Here is a 20,520-nt window from a genome sequence, read left to right as displayed (position 1 = left end):
AGAAAAATGTTCATTCAGTCACATTTTAATATTAGTGTAAAGCATGTACATATGAAAGAAAACCCTCCTTACCAGATTTAAGTTTGCATGAGAATGATGCTAATTATAGACTCCTTAGACCAGACTTATTATTTTCCAAGATTACCTTGGTGGACTGGTGGCATCTGTTAGACATGTTCTATTAGAAGAATTCATTGCTAATGGTCTTTTTACTCTGGTGTAGTTCTAGGGACTTGTCTCAGTTCTGTAGTAGGATTATACGTTGATTTAATTTCACTTACAGATTCCTTCACCCCATCCTTTTAGCCATTGGCAATGTCTCTCTTTTTGTTTGGAAAGTGAAAGGTTTTCCCTTTGCAACACAGTGCCATGTGGACATGTATTTTATGCTACACAAATCAGCAGGCAATGGTAGAAAGCAGCTTGGGGTATGGCATTGTTGAATATTACAATGTGGAGGAAAATACAGCAAATGGATTGATCTGCTGTAGAGGCTTGGCCATATGAAACACACGCACCATAGAAACACACACACAATTTATATGTGATTATCACTCTAAACAGTATGGGAGGCATGAAAAAGAGGTTAAGCAGTTAAGCCACAGGAGTAGTGGCGATTCATTTTTTAACAAAGGGGCTCAGGACTGAATGTCAGAATGGGAGAAATGGTGTGTTTCATATATTTAAGATATTCCAACTACACTTTCCATTGTAAGCCATTCTTCTGGCCATTGTTTGTGAAGGTTCCTCACATCTGTTGTCTGCAGCTGCTCTTTCAGCAGGGAAAAAGCCCTGGGGTGAAATATGCCTTTTTCCTCCTCCTTTCACTTGTATTCCTGATGATTTTGGAAGGGGGCCAAGGAAAAATCCTGAGACACGGTCTAAAGAGGAGCGAGTCCCCACCCTCTCCCGGTGCACCTGCAGAAGCAGCAGTAGTTGAATTGCCACGGAATTGACTTGATCAAAAGCAAAAGGGAGAGGAATTTCTGGCTTAGGACCATTGCTAAGATAGCACTTACCTTCCAGGTAAGCAAGAGAGACAGCCAAGGAATTCTCCATTAGTCAGTCCTTGAAGGCTTACTATGAACTCTTGAGTGGAAGGAGAGAAACAGAACATGTTGTTTCTACATGCTGCTCTTTGATATCAGGGCCTTAGCAATTCATGTTGAAGATTTAGGCTGCTAATCCTAGAGCAGATGCATGATTTTTGACAAAGGCGGCTCATCCCTAGAGTTATTCTTACTACTGTCCACTCCTGGCTAGTATGGATGGGGAGGGGGAAAGCAGTTTAGTTCACATTTAAAAGCAAAACTACCTACCTAATCTACACAGAAACAACACGTCAACCAAAACACAGCCATCCTTTGAAATTCACACTTCTCTGAATTTTGCAACCCAGTCAAGTAATGTGTGCAGAAATGTAGGTACCAGGGCTAAAATGTGCATGAATATACATAGATTCCTGAAAGTAACATACAAAAAGTGCATCATATTAAGGTAAAATTGCTTTGCAGAAGTTTGTACATTAGAGCAATATATTTGCAGATATTGTTAGCCGAAATATTCTGATGGAATTTTTATGGGGATTTGTTGCTCTTGGTTTTAATTGTGAACTGATAGATATGTGGAGAACCGAACAATATTGAAAAAATTAGAAACAGAGAAACCTGAACTGACAGATTCACCCATTCCTGTTTTCTAGTACAGTGGTACCTCAGGTTACATACGCTTCAGGTTACAGACTCCCCTAACCCAGAAATAGTGCTTCAGGTTAAGAATTTTGCTTCAGGATCAGAATTAAGTACTTAACCTGAGGTACCACTGTACTAGTCTGGTAGAATGAGGGAGCAACTTCGAAGGTGGAGTAGGAGTTGTAAAATAGTATGCATGTAGTAAAATGGTACTGTGGTACCTCTGGTTACGTACTTAATTCGTTCTGGAGGTCCGTTCTTAACCTGAAACTGTTCTTAACCTGAAGCACCACTTTAGCTAATGGGGCCTCCCGCCACATGATTTCTGTTTTCCTCCTGAAACAAAGTTCTTAACCCGAGGTACTATTTCTGGGTTAGCGGAGTCTGTAACCTGAAGCGTATGTAACCTGAAGTGTATGTAACCTGAGGTACCACTGTACTAGGTATTACTATGAAGATGGATGAAGGAGTAGTAGATGTTACAGGATTATTCCAAGTTTTGTTCCTCTTCTATGACAGTGCAGGGCATGTTCAGATTAGCCCTCCCAGTCTAGTAAAGGGAATTATGAAGCAGCGTAAGACTTGCCTTCCTCCACATGCCAAAACAGGCCTTTATGTGACTGCAGGCAAAATCTTTAATGTGAGAAGTCCGATAGGATGTCTTTCATTAGCTTTGCATATTTCATCTAAGCTTCTTAAAGCATAACTCTGCCTTCAGAAATGATGTCAGCGATTTGACCTTCTGCGCTAATTAGATCCTTCTTGCCACCTTGGAAAGTCTGCAAAAATGCCTGCCTAATTATGTCCAAAAATCTGTGCTTCATTATACCACCCTCTTATTACTTACTGAAAGGTTTTGTGTCGTCCTTGATTGAATGTCATGTTTCCATGTGTCCCAGCTTATGTGCAGGCAATTGGTGGAATAGATTTATTTATTTTTTTAAAAAGCAAAACCAAAAAAACGAAGATTCAAACCAAGGTGTGCCTCGCCTTGTATACAGTCTCAAATGTCCAAGGAGTCATCTATGGAAAAAGCTGCTTCAGGTGTACTAACCCTGAAGTAGCTAAAAGGTGACAAGAAATGATAGGACCTGAAGCTTTTCTGTGGATTTCCCCCCTAGCGCAGCACCAGATGTGGCCCTCCAGGGTTTACTATTTGGCCCTCAGAACTGTCTCTAGGATGCACCCCTTCCTGGCTGTGCACCATTTTGTCTGGATAGACTGTGACCTTGAACTCTGAAGATTCCTCTTGCCTGACAGGATGAAGGATAGAGAGAGCTGTGAGTGGGTGTGTACAAAGGTTTGATTTGCTTTTGTTGCCCCACCTGCTTTTGCTTCTGGCTCTGTCCATTGGAATGTGGCCCTTGGAAGTTTGAACACAAGGCAGTGAATCGCAATTACCTAAGCCCAGCCATGGACCCTCTACTTTTGAAAATGTTGATATCTCCGTGGTAGTTTTTGTTATGTGAATGGTACCACGGACCCCCTTGGGTGGGCCTGTGGTCCACCAATTGGAACCACAATGGAATGTGGCCTCTGGGCTAGTTGACTTTTCCATGGTCTTTTCTTTGTTTTCCTTTGAAATACATTTATAACAACATTTAACTAGTGTGCATTCAGCTTTATAAACATGGTAAAAAATAAATTAAAAGGGGGCGGGCATTCAGTGGGAAATGCTTTGGCAATTCCACCCACCACTGAACCCAATGTATACAGGATTTTGGGTTTAGGCATGATCTCCAGAATGTAACTCCTACATAAGCTGTATACCAATTGTGCAAAAGATGTGTTGATAGCAAGATGCAAAAGCAGAAGTGTGAAATGCACAAACTGCTGCTGTTAACTGCAAATGTTTTGGCATTGCTCATCTTGTAGCTGGAAAACCTTAAGGCACTAGAAGATGTGGGATTAATGAGGTGTATGTTACTACTATTGTGATTAAAGTTTGCTCAAACTTGTTACAAGCTCCGCTAACCTGGAAGAGTTACCTCGAGTTGAGAACTTTGCCCCTGGATGAGAATGGAAATCATGTGCCACTTCTAGTTAAGAACAGTTTCAGGTTAAGAACGGACCTCCGGAACGAATTAAGTTCGTAACTGGACGTACCACTTTAGTTTACTGCTTCATCTGTTTTTGAGTACTTGTACTATAATTGCTTATCATCCCCAGGGAATTCTGTTCCCTTAAGGGCAATATTGACAACTTTGTATAGAAAGTACATACTGTCTATGTACAGACAAACAGGAAGTAGACAGGTTTATATTGTTTATCCCATTCAATCCATAGATAGTTTTCAATTCTCCACTTCACCCCTCAACCCCTCACCCCTATTTGTTTGGCGTGGGTGTTGCAAAGTTTATAGTCTTATGACAAAACAATACAGTGCTTAAAAAGTTGGGTGCCACCCCCAACTCTTTGCTGAGCTGCGTCAAGATTCCAAGGGGTTCCAGGCACGCACCCAGGGTCTGTGTTCCCTTGGAGAATTGAGACATTGTGGAAGCTGCCATAGAAATATGGTCTATTCACCTATTTACACCTTCATTCTGCAAGGAGGGAGTCCAAATCCTACAGCACCGTCATTTCAAGAGGGGCTTGTACCCCACAGCAGTGCAGCCATGGAGTTCAAGGCATCTCTCCCAGCCAGCCTTCAGCCAGCCTGCCCAAGAGGGATCCCAGTCTTCCTTCCTCCTTCTTCTTCCCAGCAACCTTTGCTCAGGAATCTCTTTCCCTGTCTCCTTACCCTTAACTTGACCGCCTTCCAAACCCCCAGTCTCTATTCACACCCCAGGGCAAGGGGAAGGGAGGACAATTCTTTTGCATTGTCAATGACCCTCAATGTTTTGTTTCTTAATGGCCCAGGTCGTTTTGCATTGGCTAGCCCAGTAATTACTCTGTAGCTTTTATTTCTCCCTTCACATCACAAATAATCAAAATCCTACCATTTATTAATTTTTAAGAGTTCAAAGGGGTCCCCCCCCCCTTAAGAAAGTTCGTCTCCCGAATCTTCAATTCAGATAACTTGCAGACTCTGTGGATTGCAAGTATTGCTGTTCCGGTTGATTTTCTTTGGTCGTAAACTGATGACTCGTGTGTTCTTTGTTAAGTGATAAACATTATGCAGAGAACAAATTCTGACTGTACAAAAAAAAGTATTGAGAACCAAAAGTAGAAAATTGGGAAAGGGGGTGGGGAGCCTGCAAGGAAGAAGAGCTCTCTGCATTTCAGTGGAGCCACTTTTTAAACTGTTTTTATTGTTTGTGGTTTGGATCACTTTGGATGGCCATTAACATTCATTTCACAAAGAGCACCATTGAAAGGACTGAGGAATGTCTGTGGCCACTGTGGATTTCTTCCATGCCTACAGGAAGAGTAAATTAGTTATGAGAATTTGACAGACTGTCCCTGGTGAGTTAACCCCTTCCTTTCAGCTTTCTCATTATTCCATTTTATTTTATTTTTTTTTAAGGAAACTGCACAAAGTATCGTTTTCCTTTTATGAGAAGCTGCTCATACAAATGGAGGCAGGCAAAAAATCACATTTGTTTAGCTTTCAGATGAAAGGGGAAATTATTTTTTTTCTGTTCAAGGAAGGGAGATTCCCCCCCCCCCTTGATAACATTTCGTTTCTTTCGGGTTGATTATTTGTAGAAAAATGGTCAGCATTTGACAGCTTCATTTGACAAGCACCAATAAAAAGCTTGTGTTTATCCAGATGATACTTTGGAGTACATGTTCTCTAGGAAAACAAGGAATCACAATATTAAAACAGGTGTTCTCTTTAGTGACCTGAGTCACTTCTGTATTCTTGCCAGCTAGACTCGCCACTTGAATGGGACATACTCTCTTACAGAGTGTAATCTGATTTTTGCCAAGGTAAAGTTTGTTGATATGTTCATTTCCATTTTTGATGTGATAAATGAGGAACATTTATTTTGAGCCTGTAAACTGGAAAGAGGGGAAATCCTTCCAATAAGTAATACATGTAGGCAGGGTTTTTTTTTCAGCAGGTACTTTGTGGGCACTATTGCCATTATAAGGGATGCGGGTGGCGCTGCGGGTTAGACCACAGAGCCTAGGACTTGCTCATCAGAAGGTCAGTGGTTTGAATCCCCGTGACGGGGTGAGCTCCCGTTGCTCGGTCCCAGCTCCTGCCAACCTAGCAGTTTGAAAGCATGTCAAAGTACAAGTAGATAAATAGGTACCGCTCCGGTGGGAAGGTAAACAGCGTTTCTGTGCGCTGCTCTGGTTCGTCAGAAGTGGCTTAGTCATGCTGGCCACATGACCCGTAAGCTGCATGCTAGCTCCCTCAGCCAATAAAGCGAGATGAACGCCACAACCCCAGAGTCAGTCACGACTGGACCTAATGGTCAGGGGTCCCTTTACCTTTACCTATTGCCTTTATAAGAGAACAAGGGAGGTGTTCATGGTGAGTTCTGCCCCCTCTTTTTCTAGAAAAATAGCACTTCATGTATGGGAAGTCCTACAAGATGCTGATGGCAAAATCCGTTTGGTTAACTGTTTCTTGCCGAATGGTATGTAAGTTGTGCTTAAGGCAGGAGGTTTGTGTCTGCTTCATGGTAATACTGACAGCCTACCTAAGTGACAAGGACCTGAAATGAAGTGTTTTGTTACTACTTGCTAGAGTCACTTAGCTCAGTGGTACATAGACTTTAGTCTTGTGGGATCTACTTTTGATTTTTTTATTGCTAGACACCAGAGATGCAGGACAAAGTGCAAAAGGCACATACTCTTAGCATTAAAGAAATTTTAGGCTGGGAACTTCTTGTTGCTTTTTAGTAACAAAACTGAGCAGAACTCACAGTCTTTCCACACAAAATCTACTCTTGGTTATCTCCCCTCCACTGCATTAGTATAACTTGGAGTTTTTTTTGTGTGTGTATGCGGGGGTGCCATTTTGTTTTTTGGTATTGTTAAAAATTTGGAAGTCAGAAATTCTTGTCGACCTAACACTAGTCATCCAGAGATCTACCAGTAAGATGCCAATTTACAGTGGTACCACTGGTTACAGATGCTTCAGGTTACAGACGCTTCACGTTACAGACTCTGCTAACCCAGAAATAATACCTCGGGTTAAGAACTTTACTTCAGGATGAGAACAGAAATTGTGTGGCGGCAGTGGGAGGCCCCATTAGCTAAAGTGGTACCTCAGGTTAAGAACAGTTTCAGGTTAAGAACAGACCTCCAGAACGAATTAAGTTCTTAACCCGAGGTACCACTGTACTTTCTTCCCACCACAGAGTGTAACTTATAGACCCATTAATGTAGGCAAACTGCATGGATGTTTTGAAGTGAGTACCTTTTGTTGGTTCAAAGAGAAACAAGAGTTTTCACCCCGGGGTGTTGCAGCCAATTTCATTTTATTGCACATGTAGGTAGTAGGTGACTTGGGCTTTTAAAGTGGCTGAAATTCTGAAGGGAGAGTAAAGAATTTAAGTCATGTAGTCTGAGGATACAACCTATAGCAGTTTTGATCCAGAAGAGTGCCTGGATGGGAATCCTATAAACAGTTTGATGGCTATATATGTGCTATATGGAGATATGTGTGATTAAATATTCTTGCCGAATTGTTGCTGGCTTCTATGGGGGAGCATTTCACACACTACAGAGCATCTTGACAATAACACACACACACACACACACACACACACACACACACACACACACCACGGCAACAGAACCATCCTTTAAGCTTCCACTTTCAACAGTATCAGCCAGTGTGAGAGAGAAAAAATAACTTGTTAACATTCAGATTTGGATGGTGTAATTTTGCTAATTTGGCCCTGGATCTTTCTACAACCTCTCCCAGCATGCTTCAAATAGAATGACATTTGAAGTAAACCAATTTTTCCCATCTTCAAAAAATGCACAATACAAGACCACAGCTGTCTGCATCCTTTTAGCAAGCTGCCACTTCTCTCTGTTCCCCCATCAGCCACTTTCTCCCATCACTGAGGTGGTTCCTGATTTGTCTGTCACTGACTGTCGTTTTGCCCATTATTTGTACTTTATCGCCCTTTTCACTGCGTACTTCCCTCACCGTGTTCTTCCATATAAATCAAATTCTCCTCCTCCCTCTGCTCCGTCAACAGACTCTGTCCTTAAATGTTCCTTCCTCACTACGTATTTCTCTCCTGCATTCTCTGAGGTAGAAAGATGGTGCAATAACACGCAGATGCTTTCCTTGATAATATATGATTGCAATTGGGGAGCCTTTTAGAGGCATAAATCTTATGGTATCCTAATTACAGTGCTGAATAATACTATGCTAAATTACGCCGAATGAATAAAACCAAAAGACAAATGCAGAAATTCGCAGTGTATGTTGAAAATTACGCTGCAGTGTACAATGCAAGTTTCACTATAATATAGATAAGCTTTGAGATGTGGAGGTAAAAAGGTACAATGGATGTTATGTGACTTTCAAGCATGTGGGTCTGTTCTTGGATTTGGTACAGGAATTGAATTGGTGGCAAGAAGACTTTAAGTATGGACGTGCTGGTGTGCTCAACCTTGTGGAAGTCATCCTACAACTCCCAAATTACCAGATTATGGGAAAGCAGTAATAATACATAGCACTGTTGTCACTAACTTGCAAACACACAATTCTCAAAAATTGATTTATAGCAGGGTTGGAGAACCTATTGAACTCTGAGGTCCGTGTTCCCTTGTTGTTGCCCAACTCCGAAAGGCTACATACCAGTACAGTGGTACCTTGGGTTAAGAACTTAATTCGTTCTGGAGGTCCGTTCTTAACCTGAAGCACCACTTTAGCTAATGGGGCCTCCTGCTGCCACCGTGCCGCCGGAGCACGATTTCTGTTCTCATCCTGAAGCAAAGTTCTTAACCCGAGGTAATATTTCTGGGTTAGCGGAGTCTATAACCTGAAGTGTCTGTAACCCGAGGTACCACTGTACTGAATGGGCCAAGGCTGTCAATGGGCAAGGTCACACTCCCTCAATCAACCCCACTTCCTCACATACATACCCGAACCAGCGGATACGCTTGGCAAAAGCACTTTAGCTTCACCCCAGTTGGGATTTAAAACAGCATTCTAATTAGTCAGGAGCCTCAGTTTTATGGAGTGACTCTGATTCTGCGGCAGAAATGGAAAAATTGATGGACTTCTTTTACAATACGGAACTGACTCTTTTTTCTTTTTGAAATAAAAAGCAATTAAAACAAAATATAACATTTACAAGCAACAGAGTACCTAACTTAACAGAATCCAGTATCATATCCAGCATAAGCAACACTTATAATTCAGCCCATAAAGTTCCATTCTGAGTAAATGTACTTCCCAACTTGGCAAGTACAACTTGGGTCCAGGTTACCTAAAGGACTAGTGGCCATTGTATAAAACTGTAAGAAAATTTATTCATGGGGAAATTTTATTCATGGTTCTGCGCTCTACAGAAGATCACAGAGTATGGACCTGAAAATTGCATTTCCCACCATTGCCCTTCCACTCTGGAATGCCTTTCTCTTAGAAATATGTGAAGCATTGTCCATCAGTTGCTTCAGACATCTTCTAAAAACATATACTTTTTTCCAGGCTTTCCATGATCCATAAGATCCGACCCTGCTATTATTGAATTTCTGTTTTTATCTCTTTTTATAAAACTGTTTTGGGTTTTCCTGAACAGACTCCCTTAGGAGGTTGTGGTCTCTCCTTCCTTTGAGGTTTTTAAGCAGAGGTGGGGTGGTCATCTGTCATAGATGCTTTAGTTGAGATTCCTGCATTCCTTCAAACTCTTATATTTCTATGATTTATAAATATAAAATATGTATAAATATAGTTCTAACACGGTGTGGCTATTCCTGGTTCCCTGAAGCAAGCACATTAATGCTGGTATCTTCTTGATCAACGCAAACAAGGTATTTGTAGCCACTGCAATTGTTTCTGTGTGCACAAGTTGTCTCCAGTAAAGATCCGAAGAGTAGCATTGTAATTTCCCAAAATTACCTCTCTTCTTTTTTTAAATACATGTGTAAGATGTGTGTTCATGCACACCAGCATGAACCAGCAGATTTAGTAAATGTCAAACTATTCTAACTACCAACAAATAGCAGTACAGTATAAGAAAAAGAAACCAGAATTTGAAACTAAATGTTGACCTTCCTTTTTCTTGTGTTCACCTATGAAGGCTCTCTACCCAGTGGACTGATTGTAGGTTTAATACCGAGTGCTTATTATCTAGGTAGTATTATCTAGCTTTTAATTTTTCTTTGCTGCTAAAAGCAGTTCTAGAACAGCTTATGAGCGCAGCACAGTGCTCAGCATATTAAATACCTGACCTTTTTATGATGTGTAATTTTCTGTTTTGAAAGGGTTTTTTTTAATAAAAAAGGAGAAGGAGTTATATAACATATAGCACATTTTTCACATTTTTCAACACCTTTTTAGCTTATGGGTGTTGCTTTGCAGCTAGTTTTGAAACTCTGTTGTGAGAACTGGTCCTCTTTCATGTCCAACAGCACCTACCATCCCAGGTGGGAAGCTACTCAGGGATGTTTTCAAAAGACAAAAGCTACTGTTCAAAAGAATAGGAAAACCCCATATATGCTAGGGCAATGTTCTTCATCCTCGTGTTATTGAACTAGAACTCTCATCATCCCCAGCCAGCTGGGTTGGAGCGATGGGAGTTGTAGTCCATTTGGGGACCTAAGGTTCAAGAACACTGTTGTTGTTTAGTCGTTTAGTCGTGTCCAACTCTTCGTGACCCCATGGACCAGAGCACGCCAGGCACTTCTGACTTCCCCTGCCTCCCGCAGTTTAGTCAAACTCATGCTGGTAGCCTCGAGAAAATTATCCAACCATTTCATCCTCTGTCGTCCCCTTCTCCTTGTGCCCTCCATCCTTCCCAACATCAGGGTCTTTTCCAGGGAGTCTTCTCTTCACATGAGGTGGCCAAAGTATTGGAGCCTCAGCTTCAGGATCTGTCCTTCCAGTGAGCACTCAGGGATGATTTCCTTCAGAATGGAGAGGTTTGATCTTCTTGCAGTCCATGGGACTCTCAAGAGTCTCCTCAGCACCATAATTCAAAAGCATCCATTCTTCGGCGATCAGCCTTCTTCATGGTCCAGTTCTCACTTCCATACATCACTACTGGGAAAACCATTGCTTTTACTATACGGACCTTTGTCGGCAAGGTGATGTCTCTGCTTTTTAAGATGCTGTCAAGAACACTAGAACAAAGCCAAGTGCTTGGCCATATGTAGGACTCACGTGCAAGTGGTTTGCCTATGAAAACCACCCCTAAATGAATCAATCTCAAACCTTTATTAGCATGTAGACAAAATTCTGAAAAGTTCAGAACAATTAAATCACACAGCAAAATCTTCATCTAACGGTTAAAATGCTACTGTATAAAATTCATTGTGCGTTGCAGAAACCTGGCTACTATCTCCATTGGGAGGAGCGGGTGGCACTGTGGTCTAAACCACTGAGCTTCCTGGGCTTGACAGTCAGAAGGTCGGCAGTTCGAATCCCCGTGGTGAAGTGAGCTCCCTTTGCTCTGTCCCAGCTCCTGCCAACCTAGCAGTTTGAAAGGACACCAGTGCAAGTAGATAGATAGGTACCACTGTGGTGGGAAGGTAAACGGTGTTTCCCTGTTCTCTGGTTTCCATCACGCTGTCCCGTTGTGCCAGAAGCGGTTTAGTCATGCTGGCCACATGACCCAGAAAAGCTGTCTGTGGACAAACTCCGGCTCCCTCAGCCTTAAAGCGAGATGAGAGCTGCAACTCCATAGTCGCCTTTGACTGGACATAACCATCCAGGGGTCCATTTTTACTATCTCCATTCTATCCCCATCCCGGGTAAACATTAGGAAGGTTGCCTTACAGTCAGATGAATGTAAGGTAAAGGTAAAGGTACCCCTGACCGTTAGGTCCAGTCGTGAATGACTCTGGGGTTGCAGTGCTCATCTCGCTCTATAAGCCAAGGGTGCTGACGTTTGTCCACAGACAGCTTCCAGGTCATGTGGCCAGCATGGCTAAGCCACTTCTGGTGAACCAGAGCAGCGCACGGAAACACCGTTTACCTTCCCGCCGGAGCGGTACCTATTTATCTACCTGCACTTTTTGGCGTGCTTTTGAACTGCTAGGTTGGCAGGAGCTGGGACCGAGCAACGGGAGCTCACCCCGCTGTGGGGATTTGAACCACCGATCTTCTGATCGGCAAGCCCTAGGCTCTGTGGTATGGACCACAGCACCACCTGCATCCACCCCTAAATAAAAAGTGGCACTGGATAAGAGGAGTTAGTGTTATTGTTTCGTGCAACATTGCTTGAACAATGGCCTCAACTAGAACCAGGGCCTTTTTGGCCGTGGCCTGGTGGAATGCTCTCCCACAAGAGACCAGGGCCCTGCAGGATTTGACATCTTTCCGCAGGGCCTGTAAGACGGAGATGTTCCCTCAGGCCTTTGGGCAGGATGCAGTTTAACTTACTTTCCTTTGTATAAAACAAGCCCAAAGGAGGCTCCCAACCCACTCACAGGACCTTGTATGATCAGTGGAAACAGTTGGTCCTGGCAAGTATTAACCACTCTCAGTTCCAACCTGATAATTGCCACCTGCCCAGATTTTAACTTGTCTGAATTAATTTTAAGATGTATTTTAATTAACTGATGTCTGTTTTTATGCATATTGTGTTGTTTTTATGATGTTAGCCACTCTGAGCCCGGCCTCAGCCAGGAAGGGCAGAATACAAATAAAAAAAAAATTATTATTATTATTATTATTATTATTATTATTATTATTATTATTATTACATTACAGAAATAGTCACATGCCATTTCTAAGGCTCTCTGCGATAAAAATGCTTTGGGAGGTTGACACAGGCCATTTAAAATGCTTCATAAAATAGTATCTTCCAGCTATACTAAGTATTTTAGAAATCACAAATTGTTCAGCTTCCATTGGCGCCTGAGCATATCTGGAACTGCAAGGTTCCAGTTTTGCATGGGATCCTTTTTTTTTTCCAAATCCCAGCTCCTGCAGATTGATTATCTGAGCTGGGCTGGGCTGGGGATTTTGAGCTAATACCATGTTTGTGATAACCCCTTCACCTACAGGGAGATGGAGATGAATGTAATAGAGCAAATACTAGTGTATTTTTGAGGGAGAAAAGCTCTCAGACACACGACCCATAATACGAAAATAATGATGATAGCACAATTTCAGACTACGTTCTGCCCCTGAGGTAGTAGTTAATGGCTGTACTTTAGATATATAGTAACAACTGGAAAATATGGTGTAAAAAAAAAGAAAAGAAAAGATGCGATTAAGTCTGAACACAGCCCTCTAACACATACACAAACCCGAGAGAGAATGGTTCCTACTGAGTTCTGTGATGTCTTTCTTGCATGCATCAAGTATTTGTATCGGTTGATGTAAACACTTAAAGTAAACTTTCCCACATTTTGATATTAATAGGCAGAAACAGTTCCTTGTGATCCTCCACCAAGTTGTTTGGCAACAGTGGCTTTCCATGTTCATATTGGTCTTGTTCATCTCTTATTATTATGGCCTCGGTCCAGTATATCTGAAGGAGCATCTCCACCCCCATCGTTCTGCCCGGACACTGAGGTCCAGCACCGAGGGCCTTCTGGCGGTTCCCTCACTGCGAGAAGCCAAGTTACAGGGAACCAGGCAGAGGGCCTTCTCAGTAGTGGCACCTGCCCTGTGGAACACCCTCTCACCAGATGTCAAAGAGAAAAACAACTACCGCACTTTTAAAAGACATTTAGGGAAGCTTTTAATGTTTGATGTATTACTGTATTTTAATATTTGGTTGGAAGCCACCCAGAGTGGCTGGGGAAACCCAGCCAGATGGGCAGGGTATAAATTTATTATTATTATTATTATTATTATTATTATTATTATTATTATTATTATTTATTTTATTCTTCATTTTTGAAAACTGCAAAAATTACGGCAGGGGATGGGGCAAAAGAACAACAGAGAGTTGCTTTTCCCCCCAAGCCTGGAGAGCTGGATGCAGGATTCTTAACACAGTATTTGGTCATGGAAGGTGGGAGTTGTTGTCCAGTAACATACAGGGATCCAAAGTTGGAGAAAGATGCCATAGAGGTACTGTTGTCTTTCCTGGGTCAAGCAAAATTATCTGAGAAGCTTATTGAGTCATGTAAAACACATGCACATACTCCCAATCCCATACCCTACAACATTTCCCTGATGAAAATAGGGAAGACCTATTCAAGAAGAAGAAGAAGAAGAAGAAGAAGAAGAAGAAGAAGAATAATTAGTACAGTGGTACCTCTGGTTGCGAATGGGATCCATTCCGGAGGCCCGTTCGCAACGTGAAAAGCCCGCAACCTGAAGCACTGTATCTGCACAGGTGCACGTGGCAATTTGGTGCTTGTGTGCATGTGCGAAGCTCAATTTAGTGCTACTGCACATGTGTGAGCGGTGAAACCCGGAAGTAACCCTTTCTGGTACTTCCGGGTCGCCGTGGGACGCAACCTGAAAAAAAGTAACATGAAGCAAACGTAACATTAGTATTATTAGTATTAGTATTTTATTTTATTTATACCCCACCCATTTTACTGTGTTGCCTCATCCACTCTGGGCATCTTCCAACATATATAAAAACATAATTAAACACTAAAAAAAAAAAACTTCCCTGTACAGGGCTGCCTTCAGAGGTCTTCTAAAGGTTGTATAGTTACTTATCTCCTTGGCTTGAGGGTCATATAACTCCATACCCTCTAATATTTATCTGATGAAAATAGGGACATCCTAAAGAAAAGTGGGAGATTGCAGGATCAAATCAGAAACCAGATCGACTTCTGTAAATCTGGGACTGTCCCTGGAAAATAGGGACACTTGAAAGGTTTGCAAGTGCCTTTATGTCAAAACCTCTTGTGTGGAGTACGTTATGGGAAGAAGTTTCACAAGAGGGCAAGAATATTCTTGCAAGCTCCACCATATGCACTTTGAAACCACCTTAGGCTGCTTCTCAATCAACTCTGTGTTTACACCTTGTTTCCTTAGGATTTGTCAACAACCGTAGGCATACCATATTGTTTGTTTGTTTTTAAATGACCAAATTGGCAATGAAAACCTTTAGACTGCATGATTCTCTTGTGTTTTCTTTTGTGTTCATATTCACAGCTTGCAATTTAATTTTATTTACTACTAGTTTCTCTTTGGGCACTTCACAGTTTTTAAATAAATAACGAACTAGCGAACTGGAGTTAAGAGCATGTTCTTTACATGACTTTTCCCAAATTGAAAGCAGACTGGACATAGTCATTTGAGACTGTGAACTATAATCATCATCATCATCATCATAATGTAAACTTCACTGGAAGTCACAGGAGCAACAGATTACAAAAAAAAGCAATAAAGGGTTTTGCTTTTACCTTTAGAATTACCCAGTAGGTTGGGAATTATTCTGATAGAATGCTATGACTTCCAGGCTATCATTGCTGTGCAGGCAGGTATGTAGTCCTAAGAGGATAAAGGGCTCTTAGCTATGCCTTATCAAAGTTTTTGTCACTCACCTTCTCCCCACCCCCTCTAATAAGCAGCAGACGGTCACTGTATTTTGATAAGGTCTTTCTTATTTCCCCTGTGTTAGGTTGTAGACCTTTTGTCCAACAACAGAGAATCATTAAAGATACTATTCATGTTGTTGTTGTTGTTGTTGTTGTTGCTGCTGTTACTGTTATTATTCCACTCCACTGTGTTTATTCAGTTTTGCTCCGAGTGATTGAGGGTCAATTAACTCTTTATAGGGCAGTTTTTGGCTGCATGTACATTTTCAGAGTATGCCCACTGCAATCAATCTACAAGTTCGCTGACGTTAAGGGATCTGTTGCAAGTGTGACTAACACAGGGTAACACCAATGGGTGTGGAATACAGATGCCCGTATCTCTCTTCACATTTGACTTTTACATAAATACAGTGGTACCTCGGGTTAAGAACTTACCGTAATTCGTTCTGGAGGTCCGTTCTTAACCTGAAACTGTTGTTAATCTGAGGTACCACTTTAGCTAATGGGGCCTCCTGCTGCCGTCGCGCCGCAGGAGCATGATTTCTGTTCTCATCCTGAAGCAAAGTTCTTAACCCGAGGTACTATTTCTGAGTTGACGGAGTCTGTAACCTGAAGTGTCTGTAACCTGAGGTACCACTGTATAAATGCATAGATACATCGTTTTGCTTGCATGCCACTTCTCCATAGTTAAAACATTGCTCGTAACCATTACAAATACACCAAAAATCATGAACAATAAATGAAATACATCAACATATATACAACCAAACAATTTCCACATAAAACAGAGAATCTAAAAATAAAGATACAAAAATAATAATGTCCATAGCGGCAACAACCCCCCCCCCCAAAAAAAAACCCCCTAAACAATACCCCAACCTAAGATGTGCATTTTAATGATTGGAGCATTACTGCTTTATGTTTGCTTTCTTTAATTTATGGGTGGCGGGAGAGAAATCTTAACAAAAAAACAAAAAAAGGAGACACTGCAGAAGTTGCAAAAAAGTGCAAGTTATAAAACTAATTTCCCTTCCAACTGTATATGACCACAAAATGCACCTGAGCAGTAAACGAACATAGAACTTTTTTCCTGCTATTGCTGAAAGACCCATTCTTTCTATGTGTTACGTCGTTTCGCATAGGTCTATCTAGAGCAGTGTTTCTCAACCTTGGGTCCCCAGATGTTGTTGGACAACAACTCCCATCATCCCTGAGCTCTGGCCTTGCTAACTAGGGGTGATGGGAGTTGTAGTTCAACAACATCTGGGGACCCAAGATTGAGAAAGGCTGATCTAAAGGCAGCAAAGCAGAACTGTTGCTTGAAAGTATGAATTGACTGCAGCAAGTTGACTCCGCTTCAACAGGTTCTAGATACTTGATCCTTCCAAAACGCCCTTGTGCTCTAGAAAATATTACTTGATACCTCCATGCCACTTTGTTTGATTTTTGTTTTTTCAAATAACCTGGGGGGGAGTTAAGTTTGGAAATCAAATAATACAGGATAGTCCTGTGGAAATGCCTTTTGGAGAATCCATATGCTACTTGATTTTCTCGGTGCCAGAATAAAATGCTGTTGGCACTGTTGTGTGGAGCGGCAGTAGTTCTCCAAAGGGAGAAGAAGAAGAAGGTCCAAGTCATTAGTCGAAAGTAAGCCTTCCAGTTACCCAAGTCCTAAGAATTGCTGGACTGCTTGGGTATTTAAATAGTCGTGATTGCTGTGCCATCTGTGTTCTTAATTCTTTGCCCTCAAGGAATCTGTAGTGAAAAGAATATGACAGGAGAGTGATAAACTGTCTTGGAGATGCATATGTCAGAGTTAGGTTAGCACACTTGACGGAAGCCCAGGTTTTATGCTAAGGTAACCTTCCAGCTTGCATTGAGTTGTTCTGTGCCCCAAGATTCTTGCTACACTTGGAATGCCAAAAGGGAATTCTGTACAAGCCCTGCTGTGAATGTTTCCTGTACAAGCACTTCATTAGCTGGCAGCAAAACAAAACAAAACAAAAACACACACAAAAAATGAGCATCCAATATCTTCCTGGTTGCTTGGTATAAAACACTGAAAAAACTCTTGTGACTCATATTAAAAAAGAATCTTGTAGCAGAGGTTTAAAAGTAGGAAACACACAGACCACAGATAGGAGAAGGAGGCCCACTGAAACCAATGGAAGGTTACTTTAGCATAAAACCTGGGCTTGGCCTTCATTTTAGTAGGTCAATTCCGAGTCTGCCTTCATTGGATATTGAAAAGTATTCTCCAGCTTGATTTGAGAGCACCTAAATCTGTGCAAAGGGACGCGGGTGGTGCAGTGGTCTAGCCACAGAGCCTAAGACTTGCTGATCAGAAGGTCAGCCGTTCGAATCCCCGCAATGGGGTGAGCTCCTGTTGCTCGGTCCCAGCTCCTGCCAACCTAGCAGTTCAAAAGCATGTCAAAGTGCAAGTAGATAAATAGGTACCACTCTGGCGGGAAGGTAAATGGCGTTTCTGTGCTCTGCTCTGGTTCGCGAGAAGTGGCTTAGTCATGCTGGCCACATGACCCGGAAAAACTGTCTGTGGACAAACGTCGGCTCTCTTGGCTAGTAAAGCAAGATGAGCACCGCAACCCCAGAGTTGTCTGCGACTGGACTTAACTGTCAGGGGTCCTTTACCTTTACTTTAAATATGTGCAAAAGGCCATGTGATATAAATGTGATTTAAATTTTGACAACTATTTAACCTTTCTCCAAAAGGAAGTGCTTCGTTTAGGTTTGAGTTCTTAACTGGGCAAGCTGAGAAAGAAAATCTCAAGTAACAATGAAATGAATTACAAAGGCAGCTGACCTGAGTGGCAGCACTGGTTCAAGGCCTTGCTCATAAGATCTTTTTACCAGAACTGTTGGAGTCTGAAACAGCTTCTGACCCTGACAAATAGTTATTCATTGGGATCTTTAATGTGAAAAATGTTTTCTGTTCTGAAAAATGGAATTGGCAAGGGCTGGAAAAAAGAAAGAAGTGCTTATAACAGTGCACTAAAAAGAATAATGTTCCTTTCCCCTTTTTTTAGGTAAAAAAAATAAAAGAAGAAGCTACCTGTGGAAAATTAAGTGAAGTGAAAGAAGAACCAGAGAAGAACGTAAGTACTTCTCCCTGTTGAAAAGCTTGATAGTATGTCAGACCTGCCAAGGAATATTAATTCTTTTAAAAACAGAAAACACTGGGTTCAGAATGATAGACATTTTAAAGATAAGTTATGTAAAGTGTAGCATGTTTAACTGTGCATATGTGGACTGCAGATTATAAAAATATTAATTTCCTTTGCACAGTTGTTTGGAAGACAATTAAAGAGGCATCTTCGTGATTTTACAAATAGCCTAGGAACAAGCCCAGTTTAATTATCTAAAAACATTATTAGACTGATTACCACGTTTTCTTTTGCTTTATGACTTTTACTGCTGGCTGTGGGAGTATAGGGGCATGTAGCAGTGTTTTTATCTGCACTAAGTAAGAAGAATGCATGCATTTGGAGCATAAAGATTAGATATGTTCAAAACATGGAACTTAATAGTGGGAGTTGATGGGATGTTTGTCAACAGCTGTATGGATGACATTAGCTAGTATTTAATACCAGCACAAAACTCTAGCCTTCTGTCAGTGGCAGAGAAACGAACACAAAAAACTGAGGAATATTTTTCTTGCAATCTGGTATGTTTTTATCTCATATGTATGCAGGCAAGGCAAAGCATAGCAGGCATCTGCAAATGTACTGTGCACAGTTATGAAAAGTATGATTTTTCACATTGCTGGAATAGCACGCTTCCACCATTAACTTTCTAGTTGAAGACAAACAAATTGGGTATCTTGATCGCTGGCTTTCCAGTTCAGAGCAGTTTAAAGAAACATCTGAACAGAACTTGAAGCAAAATACTACCTATAAGGTTCTGTATTTGGAGGAATTTCTTGGTTTTTGTTTTTTTGCTATGTGATTTTTATAAATGTAATTAAAATTTAATTCAGAAGAAGAAAGGAAAGTTGTTTCCCCCTTATTTTAGGGGCCCTCAGTGTGTACTTACATGGCTTGATGTAAGACAGGGACGTGCGTTCTCTGTGGTTTAAAACAACAACAACCAAGAAATGTTTGAATACTGTGTTAAAATAAGCTGCATTCTGAGGCCTGAATAAATTATGCAGGCTAAGTGAGTATGCTATATATGCTTAACGTGAATATTTCTGCTTCTGCTTGTTAGACTAAGGGCAAAGAGCTATGAAGTCATTGCCACCCAACCACTAAAAATCCCCAGTTCCTTCCTTCCTGTGGCTGCCACAATTTATCCAGTTACTGCTCACATTTTTACACAATCTAAACTAGCAAACTTCCATACCCCAGCCCTTGAATGCCGTGTGGAATGGATCATACTTTGTCAGAGTCTGTCCCTATCTCCTATCCTGTACGGCTTAGGTACTTTACCTTGCCGTAGCACAAATTGCATTTTGCTGGTTTGCCTCTCTAGTGCAGCCTTCATTTTCTGCTGTTGTTCTTCAAATTACCTTCCATTTACAATGATATCATCAAGTCCACCAGGCAAGAGCGGACCCTTTAGATCTGCCAGCACCACTTCTATCAACTTTTGAAATGTCCCAGAACATTACTGTTGTGGGTTGGTCTTCAGGAGATACCTCTTCTTGCCAGTAGCTGCTTGCCAGATCCAAGGTAGAGAACCAATAGGCATTAGCAAGCCGATCTAAAATATATTCAGTCCCTGGGAAGAGGATGGGCATCTTTCGCAAGGGTATTGTTCAACCACAGATAGTCGAGACCACAGATACTCTGTTTGACGCGAGCCATCACAGACCTGCTCCCAGATAGTAGTCCTTTCCCATCCTCTCTCAGAAAGCAACTCTCCTCTTTTTAGGTCAAAGATACAGGTCACAACAGGGATCCCAATACTCCATGGTCCATTGCAATGTGTTATACTATCAGTCACGATGTCCACGTAGCTTTGTCTTGATTCTTATTCATTTATCATTACTCCCTGCTGTCTGCCGTTCAGTTCCCGTTTTCTGTCATCCCACCCCCTTCAAAAAAAAACAACAACATCCGTTCAGTCCTCTGCTTATGCATGTCTTTTGTTAATTTAATTATGCAAGCTCACAGCTTTAAGCACAGGAGAAGTTGTCTTTGTACTGAGAACTATACTGAGAACGTACCTTCAACTAGAGGGCCACAGCTCACTTGCAGATCGTGTTTATTGAATGTTATTGGCATGGCTGTCTTAACAGTATAGCTGATCAGCTTATTCATGATGCTCC

General features: G+C 41.5%; 1 protein-coding gene across 3 annotated transcripts in view; it reads left to right on the top strand.

The window, feature by feature from the left end:
• PLXNB2 (plexin B2) overlaps positions 1 to 20,520 on the top strand; it is a 347,353-nt gene that overhangs the window by 152,465 nt on the left and 174,368 nt on the right. For 2 of the 3 annotated variants that reach the window (XM_082242442.1, XM_082242443.1), the window contains exon 3: positions 18,278 to 18,346. The gene's annotated coding sequence lies outside the window, so the exon portion shown is untranslated. The remainder of the gene's footprint in view (positions 1 to 18,277; positions 18,347 to 20,520) is intronic. The other variant, XM_082242444.1, reaches the window with a different exon arrangement.

This window comes from Podarcis vaucheri (genome assembly GCF_965113315.1).
Source record: "Podarcis vaucheri genome assembly, contig: SUPER_10_unloc_1, whole genome shotgun sequence".
Taxonomy (NCBI): Eukaryota; Metazoa; Chordata; class Lepidosauria; order Squamata; family Lacertidae; genus Podarcis; species Podarcis vaucheri.
The sequence above is the reverse complement of the archived record's forward strand: the minus strand, read 5'-3'. Positions and strand labels throughout refer to the sequence as shown.